Raw genomic sequence first — 12064 nt, 5'->3', positions numbered from 1 at the left:
TTAAATCGATTTAAATAAATATAAAAGAATACTCTTTTGTGCGATTATACATAAAATATATATTCTTACAATTCCTATTATCTGCACGTTTAATGTTTTATCCTTCTATTTTTTACTTTTTACATAACATTTAAATCCACCAGATTGTAGAAAGAAATAAATCAGTAATTAATTTCGACACTAATTACTGAAATAATTGTTCTAAAACACAGACATCCATTATACTCTTTCTGATTAATCCTTAAATTTGCAATATTTTATACAATTGCAACTTCTGGAACATTATTATTTTTAATAGATCTAATAATAAAGAACTGAGTCTGTTGCATTGATATTTTTGTAATTTTTTAAAATTGATTTCTTGGATTAAAAAAATTATAAAGGTAGGATAACCAAGAAATAAATAGTTTACGGTATTTTGCACTTTAATTATAATTTTGATATTTTATTATTAATGAAAGTGACATAATATTTTACATAAACTATAAAATATCTCATAAAACATTCAGTTTTCGATTATATTATCTCAATACTTTTATGCATTAAATAATGAAAGGAATCAATAGGTGTAAAGAGAACACATAGTTGTTTAAAAAAAAATATGTAACTGCTAATTGCAAATTACATTTTTTTTTTTAAACAACTATGTATTTTCTTTACACCAGTAGATTTCTTTCATTATTCCATTGCATAAAAGTACTGGAAAAAAAATCATAGGAAAATGAATATTTTAAGTTTACGGAATTTTTTGCCCTTTTTACAATACGATTTTTGCTAACATGAAAGAACTCGAGTGTTTTATCGACGTGAGACAAGTGGATGTATTATAATATGACACATTATAATTAGAAGTGAGTACTTTTGTTATATTTTCACAGTTTATAAATAATACAAGAGTATATAACATATGCCTAATAATTGTTTAGTTAATACATTTTTTTATTGATAGTGGAATCTTTGCTAGAAATATTGTGGATGGTATCTCTGCGATAGCAGTTCTGGGATAACTATTGTGCAACTGCACTAACTACAGCATGAAATGTTTTCAAGCATTGCCTATTTCTTACTGTTTATGAAACTTAATTGAAGGAAGCCTGAATTATTATGACAATTACAAGGGTAAGAATGCAGTACAAAGCTAATATCTTTATCATGCTGTCTATTAATACATAATCATATTTATTATTTCATTTTAGCAGAAGATAACGATTGGTGAATAATAATGTGCAAACCACCGATCCAAGTTCCACTGAATGTCAAAGAGGAATCCATTACAAAGCATGAGAATCTTTTAAGCGAGAGTTTAATATTATAGTCTCCGCTAATAGAATCTTGTGATATGTAATGGAATAATCAACGCTCATTGATTTATTTGCAGAGATTTGTGAAATATTAACGATTTTATATTGTTGACGTGTTAGAAGATTGAAGGATCACTTATACTGCTATTCAGTTAGTGAATACGTCAAGAAATTTAATGCTTAACATGTCATACTTATAGGCAGCATGTTGTATTATATATAATATATGTATTATATGTATATATACATTTCTGTGTCACAAGATAAAAATTTTATAATATTTTGTTTTTAATCAATTAATCAATCTTACAATTAAATTGGACTGTGTGTATAAACATATAACTTTCTAAAGAAATCAATCTGTATAGCTAATATATATAATTATAATTGTAATAATTATACTCAAGGATTTATATGTATGTATGTACTGTCTCACATAATGTATATCTTAAAATATGGTATTAAAATAGATATATCTTCAAAATTGCACATCGATGTTTTTCGTATGGTATGCTGTCTGTAAATAATTGAGAATTGTACTGTACTCTTTCGCAATTAAAATCTCACGTATGTCGGAGCATGACCTACAAATCTCCAAGACTCCTTTACCTACTTCTTTTTCTGCGATATTTTAACGACTCCTTCGAATTTCTTTAACACCTATGTGTTCAATTTTTTAACTCAAAGTCATTTCCGAATTATTTAATTTATAAATTAAAATGAGTCACCCTATATGTAACATTATTATATTATGTATTACATATTATGTATCTTTTGATGTATATTTCATTACAGAAAGAAGTAACGGTCTTTAATAATGCAATTGATATAAAAAGGCACTTTTCAGGACTTAAGTATTTTACTTGAGAATATATTAAATAAGAAATATATACATATATATATAACTTATATTTACCAGAATTGTTAATAGAGATCCTTTCTTGAAAATATATATTGTGATTCACGATATTTATGCATCGGTACATATTAATTTTGCAATTTTGTTAACATGTCCTGAGAAGAACCATTATACAAATAAATTTATGTATTTTTAAAGTATATATTAAATAAGAAGTTATATATAAAGATTATATTTACTAGAATCGTTACTAGAGATCCTTCTTTGAAAATATATATTGTATTTCACAATATATATACATCAGTACATATTAATTTCTAAATTTTCTTAATATGTCCTGAAATACACTATTATACAAATAAATTTATATATATAAACAATATATATCAAGAGGTACATTTCAAGACAGCTCCTTTATATGTCCAAAGACAGTTTTCGCCCTGAAAACTGCCGTTAGATATATAATTTTTTTCGGGACAGTCCTGGAAACTGCCATTACGGCGCACAAAATGTCTCGAAAACTACCTCATACATATATCTATATATGGTATATAAGTGCCGTCCGTCTGTATGTATGTACGCGAACTACTTCTACATTTATGGACCGATTCTCACGAAATTGGTACCAAAGTGTTGGAAATTCTTCGGGGAAGGCTGCTATGTGGTTTTTTTTTAAATTTTTATACACCCACGCATCCACCCACGCGCATGCGCATTTATGGACCGGTTTTCACGAAATTGGTATCAAAATTTCGCAAATTTTTCGGGGATGGCGACGATGGTGGTTTTTTTTAAATTTTACATCTCCACCCACGCACCCACCCACGCATTAACACATTTATTGACCGATTTTCACGAAATTGGTACCAAAATTTCGCAAGTGTTGCAAATTTTTCGGGGATGGCTTCTATGTGGTTCTTTTTTTAAGTTTTGCCCACCCACGCACCCACCCATGTATCCACCCACGCGCATGCGTTTTATGGACCGATTTTCACGAAATAGGTACCAAAATTTCGCAAATTTTTCGGGGATGGCGACGATGATGGTTTTTTTTAAGTTTTACATCTCCACCCACGCATTAACACATTTATTGACCGATTTTCACGAAATTGATACCAAAATTTCGCAAGTGTTGCAAATTTTTCGGGGATGGCTGCTATGTGGTTCTTTTTTTAAGTTTTGCCCACCCACGCGCATGCGCATTTATGGACCGATTTTCACGAAATTGGTACCAAAATTTCGCAAATTTTTCGGGGCGACGATGGTGGTTTCTTTAAGTTTTACACCCCCACTCATCCATGCGTGGGTGGATGTAAGAGGGTGTAAAACTTTGTAAAATTAAAAAAAACCATCATCGTCGTCATCCCCGAAAAATTTGCAAAATTTAGATACCGATTTATACCAAATCGGTCAATAAATGTATGAGTGCGTGGGTGGGTGGATAAAGGTGTAAAACTTAAAAAAAACCACATAGAAGCCATCACCTAAAAATTTGCAAAAGTGCGTAGGTGGGTGCGTGGATGGATGGGTGTGGAGATGTAAAAATTAAAAAAAAAAAAACATCCATCTCCGTAACATTAAAAACATTGTGGTACCTGTTTCACGAAAATCAATAAATAAATGTACAAGTAATTCGCGGTCAAACAGACAGAACAACTAATTTTCTCTGCTAAAGCAGGTTTTATACAGGCTTTGAGGACCGCGCGAAGCGCGGTCCGAAACGCTAGTATATATATATATATATATATATATATATACACACACACACACACACAGGATGTCCAATTTTAATCTATCATCCCGTGTAACTTTGCAGGAAGCGATTGTAGAGAAAAACGGTTTGATCTTGGATAGTTGTTTGAAGATCCCATGAAGATCACTTTCAATTTCTTAAATAGAACCTACTATTTTTCATTGTATTTTCTTATAACTTATCTCGAGAGCTTTCCAAAATATTATAATAAAATGTTTTTCTGTTAAGTATTTTTCGAGTTATGAGGCTTGAAGTTAACAATTTTTTGTTATAAAATGTAAAATATCTTGCAAAATATTTAGTTTTCAGTAATCTTACCTTTAATAGTTTTATGCGCGGAATAATGAGACCAATCAATTTGTGTAAAAAAAACACATAATTGTTTTAAAAAAATTTTTGTAATTTGCAACATGCAGCTGCGTTCTTTTTTTAAAAGCAACTGTGTTTTCTTTATATCAATTGATTGGTCTCATTATTCTGTGCATAGAAGTATTAAGATAAGATTACCGAAAACTGAATGTTATACAAGATATTTTGCATTCTACGTCAAAATACTGATGAAGGTTTATTTAAAAATTTCAAGGTGATCTTCATGTAATCTTGACAATGCTATTCACAAGGTTACAATAATACTACTATATAATGCGTCACTTAGGCCCTGCGCACAATAGAGAAAATATTATGAATAAATATTAAATATTAGGAATAATAATTATTTTAAAATAATAAAATAAAAAAAACTCTAATATAAAAATACAAATTCGAGTATAAAGAACTAGTAAGGGCTAATAAACTAGTAAGAATCCTTTATACCCCCTATTATATGGAAAATAACAGTAATTAAAAATATCTGTGAACGATTTCTAGATTTTTTAAATTTTCAGATTTTTTTCATTGATACCTTGTATTTTGAAAGAAAAGCAATTTCGGACTTATATTTATAGGACCTTTTTATAGATCATCTTCAATTTTTAATACTTATTTAGTAAACACTTTACATATTGTAGGTTTGTTTGTTATTTAGTATTAATCTTTTTTTTACATCATTATTTAAGATCCATATATTTACCTAGCATTGAAAAATCGAGTTCGGCTATAATGCATAATTTAATTATTCATTTTTTTATTAATGTGTAAAAGCAATAAATTTGTTCTTAGAACAATAAATTAACAAAAAATTAGCACTTAATTATGCACTATAGCCAAATCCAATTTTTTATGGTAAAGGTGCCAGGTTAATATAGATTCATTTAAGTAGAATGGATACTTTAAATTTGCAAAAAAATAGGTCTTGAGAATCGATTGTAACAAATTATTTGATAAATAAGATATACAGAATAATAAAAAACTTTTTGGTTTTGCGCTAACCTATATGCAAAGTTTCAAAATTTTAAATGACACATTTTCTTAGTTTTTGGATTCAGTTTATAGAAAAAATAATTACAAACACATACAATTTAAATAATCTTTGATATTTACATTTGTTCTTGAGACATTCATGTAAAAGTTAATACTAAATAGTAAATTTATTTATATTTGTAAATATATTTTTATCTGTAAATTTATTTATATTTTTCGAACAATTTTTTTGAATTTAAAAGTATCCATTCTTTTTAAATGATGTTAGTGACAAAAAAGAAGTTATATTTTTTTGCGCAGGATTACCTCCAGGACTTACGTCTTCAAAATTTAGCGGTTTTTGAAGCAGAAGTAGCGGTAATAGCATAAGTTATCATACAAAAAAGCTGCTGTGCGCCAATACAGAGCTGCTGTGCGCCTGTAAAAAAAGGCTGCTGTGCGCCTATAAAAATTGGCTGCTGTGCGCCGATGCAGAGCTGCTGTGCACCTGTAAAAAAGGGCTGCTGTGCGCCTATAAAAAACGGCTGCTGTGCGCCGATACAGAGCTGCTGTGCGCCTGTGAAAAACGGCTGCTGTGCGCCGATACAGAGCTGCTGTGCGCCTGTGAAAAACGGCTGCTGTGCGCCTGTAAAAAGAGGCTGCTGTGCGCCTGTGAAAAACGAATTGCTTTGCAATATATAGCGCCAATATACTGCGCGATTGAGAAGCGCGGCTACTGCGTACTTATAATAAAAGAGTCTATAAAACAATTTGTCTTCATTATATACATACAAAATGTCTCTTGAAACAAAGAAGCATATGGTTCTATCCTCTAAAGAAAAAGATATAATTATTCAAGGTGAATGGTTAACTGACATGCATATGGAACATTTCGGTCGTCTTTTACAAAATTGTTCAGATTTTAGACCTGTCGAAACCTGGCGAGTGCAATGTCTCGATACGATTCAATCTATGCCAGTAGATAAAAAACATATACAAATATTGCATAGTTCATCGAGTCCATTCGATGGACACTGGGTATGCAGTTATTATGACACGAAAGATATATTCATTTATGATTCTTTAAATTCTAAGAAATTACATGAGCATCATAAGCAATTCTTAACAAGATTATTTCCAATATATAATTTTGAAAAACGTCGTGTAAAATTTCCTACTGTGCAACGTCAACCAAACTGTAACGATTGTGGTGTTTTTGCAATAGCTTTTGCGATTTCATTGTTATTTAATATTAAACCTGAAAAAGTAAAGTATGATCATAGTTTGATGCGTCTGCATTTGCTAAAAATTTTTGAAACAAATGTAATTGAGCATTTTCCTCAAGATTTACTATAATATAATACTCAAAAAGTATTTCCATTAGCAGTAATAAGAGCAAAACAGATTGACGCTGCTCGTGTGTGTAAGAGACGTCAATATGAGACACATCAAAAATTAAAATCAAAGGAAATTTTCGACATTGCTCAAACCAGTGATGCAAGATTTCACGCGCGACAGCCACTTCGTGACAGCCATCTTGCAGTGGAGGGGGTAGGTCGGCAGCGCAGAGCGCACCGAAAAGATGAGAATCCTTGTCCTTCGAACATATGTATGGTAGAAGAGGACAGGTATATCTTTTGTCCTTTATTTTCTTTTGATAGAATAGAGCTACGAATTTCGAGCGAATCCGGAATACTGGCGATAGCGAGTAGGCGATGCGACCCAATATGCAAAAAGAAAATATATAATATAAAAAATATATTTAATATTATAAAATAATATTAATAAAATTAATATATTTTAAACATAAATTAAGTAACTTATATTTAAAATTTTAATTAAAAATAATTATTAATTAATAATAATTATAATTAATAATTATAAGTATATTTTATATATAAAAATCCACTCTTGGCCAATATATACGGCTTTCTATTAAAAATGATTTTTTATCTTTAAAGAAATAATTGTAATAAAATAATATTTTAATTTATAAATATTGTTTAAGATTTTATTCTTTTTATTCCCTATTTATTTTGTACTAATGTACGACGTACATATTGTTGCTCAACGGAAACCGCGAGAAGGTGGTGGTTTCTTCCGTCAAAAAATTTAAAATATTGTATATTGGGAAATGTCATTATTAAAAAAATATTAAAATTATAAAATAATAAAAATAAATAAATAAGTAATTAAAATAAAAAAAAATTAATAAAAAAATTAATAAAATAAATAAAAAAGAAATAAAAAGTCAATTATATATAATTAATTAATAAAAAGTGAATTGCATCCCAATATACTTCGTCATATAAATATATTATGTGTATATGTGTGTATGTATATATATATACATATATGTTTACATTGTATGCATATATATATATTATATATTATATACATATATGCATATAATTGTATACGTATATATATATTTATTTATATATATATATTTATTATATATTTATATACACAATTTTCTTACATGCTTATAAGCATGACTTTTAAATAAAATGTATTATTAATAAGACGAGGGACCAGGTATGTCGGCAACATCAGCGTCTGCAGCGTGTAGCTTTAAAATATTTTTATTTTTTTTACAGCAGTAGCATATAATTTGTCCGCCGACATAAGAAACAAATGTTTTTCATTAACTTGCATGTTTATAGGTGTTTCTCCCCTCGTTTTTAATGCAGATTTAAATACACAAATAGCATTAACAGAAGCCGACGAAAATTTATTACGTTTTTTTGTTTTTACATTATTTAAAAGAGAAAACATTCTCTCCGGATCGTCATTAGAATTTGGAAGCGATCTAATAGTATTTATAACATTTTTTAAATTAGGATATTTAGCATTATTATTGGTGTCTCGACGTTGTAAAATTTCTTTCCAAGCATTATCAAAATTTAATTTAGTGAGGCTTTGTTTTTCTTCCATTGTAAAATCTGATGCTAATGCAATCCATTCTTTTTTTAAAGCATCTTCATCAAAACCGCTAATAGTTTTAATGACGAAAGAAACGTTATTGAATGATGTTTCTCTATTATAAAATAAGCTTACAAATGGTTGAAAAACTATTAATTGTGATAAAAATGTGTCATTTATTGGTAATCTTTTATGAATTTCTTCTGCAGCAGTCACATAAAATGTTAAACAATTTTCTCGAATAATTTTAACAATGTCTACGTGACCTTCCAGTAGTAATTCGTTAAGATATTCCTCACATTCTGAACCCAAAGTAACTCCATTAAGATCTTTTTGATTCTCCTTTAGAGAGAATGCAATATTTTCAGAAAATGGTTGTAAATGCTCTTCTTTTAAAAAATTTTTGCAGATTTGGAAAAAAAATTTTTTGGATTTTGGTTGTAATAAATGAATTCTGGTTTCTAATGCTTGAAAAAATGCATTAAATGCATTAAAGAAATTTAAAGTATATTTAAAAAAAAGAAAATAAGCTTTTAGTTCTACGTTGTTCATCATAGACAGTAGATATTCTCCAGAATTTTTTTTTTCCCTTACAACCATTTCGGTAAGAAAATATTTAATTGTATCCCAAGATTCAAGAAGTCGTTCGACACATAAATAATGAGACAGCCAGCGTGTATCACATAATTTTAATATTTTGCGATTTGTTTCTTGGAAACATTCACAAAATTCTTTGAAAATTGCTGTACGTTTTGGGCTGCTGTTCAAATAATTAGAAATTTTTTTTATAAATTCATTGCAATACGCAGGTATTTTATTACATGCAGTATGCGCTGCTAATGCAGCGGAGTGGCAAGGGCATGTTAAAGTTAGTAAACGTGGACATAGTTCTTCCAACTTTTTTTTGAACGATAAATATTTCCCTGTCATAACAGATGCGTTATCGCACGATAAGGCAACAATATTTGGAAATGGTATCTGCAGTTTCCACATTTCACATTTAAATGCCTGAAACAACTTTTCTGCGCTTGAATCTTTGGCATCAATATCGATTAATTTGACTAATTGCGAGCGAACATCTAATGTCTCCGAATCAACGTATCGGACAAAAAAGTCATCCATTTATTATTAGATATGTCTGATGTTTCGTCAATAAAAACTGAAAACTTTGTATTTTGAATTTTATTGACGACACGATCCGTCTCAATCGGACACAAAACGTTTGTAATAATGCTTTTACATTTCGTTCGACTCATGCTCATGCTTTTCAATACGTCCGGATCTTCTCCTATTTGTTGAAAAAATGTAAGAATGTCTCTGTTGCATTTTGATGAGAAATGTTTTTATCAGCAATTAATGCTGCATATCTGATTTCCGCGGATTTTTTACGCTCATTAAATGGCAAAAAAGATTTATTTTGCATATTTAAATCTTCTAAATTTGATTGATTTTTTTCTAGATATTTTTTATATATATTTATATGTGTTTTGGATTCTGCATGACGATGGATTTGCGATAAACTACTAGCGATAGATTTATCGCAAATCAAACAAGAAAATAAACTTTCGTCATGTGGCACTTCACGCAACCAAAGTTTAAATTCTTCAATATCTAACCATTCTTTTTTAAATATTGATTTACGCGATTTTTTTATTGGTATCTCAACATTATCATTACTATTATTATCAGATGATAATGTATTCTTTTTAATATTATTTTGATGATACGCGGAGTCAGCATGTCTTAATATGTATGTTAAATTGCACGAAAAAGTTTTATTGCATATACTGCAATAAAATAAAGACTACTATCAGATACTTTACACACCCAAGATTTATATCGGTCGTCTGTAAGCCAAGCTTCTGCAAAACTTCGCTTACGAGCTTTTCGGGGCTTCGTTAATTCAACACATATTTTTCGTTACTTTATACTATTTGTTAAAGCGAAATATACATACTGATCAAGAGCTAATTGCTCGAAAACGAGAGATGTTTATAGTAAAACGGTCTATAGCTGACTCGACGAATTTCGAAGACATAAATGTCAAAAACCTGTCGCTAGATTGTTATTGTGTCAAACAGCTGATTGGAGAGTTGCTTGACAAGACGAAACGCGCGGTAAAACGATCAACACGCGCAAAAAAGGTAAACACGGCTCGTCGGGAAGCCGAATATAATGATTGAAATACATTTCCCAATATACAATATTTTAAATTTTTTGACGGAAGAAACCACCACCTTCTCGCGGTTTCCGTTGAGCAACAATATGTACGTCGTACATTAGTACAAAATAAATAGGGAATAAAAAGAATAAAATCTTAAACAATATTTATAAATTAAAATATTATTTTATTACAATTATTTCTTTAAAGATAAAAAATCATTTTTAATAGAAAGCCGTATATATTGGCCAAGAGTGGATTTTTATATATAAAATATACTTATAATTATTAATTATAATTATTATTAATTAATAATTATTTTTAATTAAAATTTTAAATATAAGTTACTTAATTTATGTTTAAAATATATTAATTTTATTAATATTATTTTATAATATTAAATATATTTTTTATATTTTATATTTTCTTTTTGCATATTGGGTCGCATCGCCTACTCGCTATCGCCAGTATTCCGGATTCGCTCGAAATTCGTAACTCTATTCTATCAAAAGAAAATAAAGGACAAAAGATATACCTGTCCTCTTCTACATATGTTCGAAGGACAAGGGTTCTCATCTTTTCGGTGCGCTCTGCGCTGCCGACCTACCCCCTCCACTGCAAGATGGCTGTCACGAAGTGGCTGTCGCGCGTGAAATCTTGCATCACTGGCGCAAACTAAAAAAGCTTTGAATAATAGTCAGTTGCAAACAAAATGCATTTCAAATCAATGTTCAGAAACATTAAATAATCTTAATATTGAACAAATTAATAAATATTCTTCAGATGATAAAGAAAATAAAATTTACGATATAAATAAAAATTTTGGAAATAAATGTATTCAATATCAATATGAAAATATTGTACAATTAGAAGATATCAAAAAGGAAAGAATCAAATATAATTGGAAAATCAAGATAAAAAAGAACAGATTTTATATTTAAAAGAAAGTCAAAATTTAGAAAATAGTACTAATTTAGAAAATAATTGTGCTAAAATGTCGCAGCAATATGCACAAGATTTGGAGAATAAATGCGCTAAAAAGCGGCAGCTATATGCACGGAATTTGGAAAATAATCGCGCTAAAATGCGGCAGCTATACGCACAGAATTTTGAATATAATCGCGCTAAAATGCGACATCGATATGCAGAAGATTTTGAAAATAATCGCGCTAAAAAGCGACAGCGATATGCAGAAGATTTTGAAAATAATCGCGCTAAAAAGCGACAGCGATATGCAGAAGATTTTGAAAATAATCGCGCTAAAAAGCGACAGCGATATGCAGAAGATTTTGAAAATAATCGCGCTAAAAAGCGACAGCGATATGCAAAAAATTTGAAAAATCAATATAAACAAGATTCACAAAATAATTGTGTTAAAAAGGAAAATCAACAGAAGCAATATTCTAAAATAAGCACAAAATCTGTACCTACAATTAAAAATTTCAATTTTTCAAAACAAGTTATTAAAAAATATAAAAAAATTTTATCGAAAAACTCTATAAAATTTCGTCATTCTTTAGAAATAATTATACAAAATATTACAGAGAAACTCAATATTAAAGGTCATATTGAAAAACGACTAAAAGCCGAAAAAATCGTAAGATGGTGTATGTATATTAGGAACAATCTTGTTCGCAATTTATACAAATTGTTAGCTTTAATTAAAAAGAAATCAGAAGTAAGTTTGACACTTGTCGCTGAATGTTCTACAATTGAAGAAAAAATAA

This window comes from Prenolepis imparis, unplaced genomic scaffold (assembly GCF_030444845.1).
Source record: "Prenolepis imparis isolate NDT839.2.m4 unplaced genomic scaffold, iyPreImpa1.0 SCAF_6, whole genome shotgun sequence".
Lineage (NCBI taxonomy): Eukaryota > Metazoa > Arthropoda > Insecta > Hymenoptera > Formicidae > Prenolepis > Prenolepis imparis.
This window is presented reverse-complemented; position numbering follows the sequence as displayed.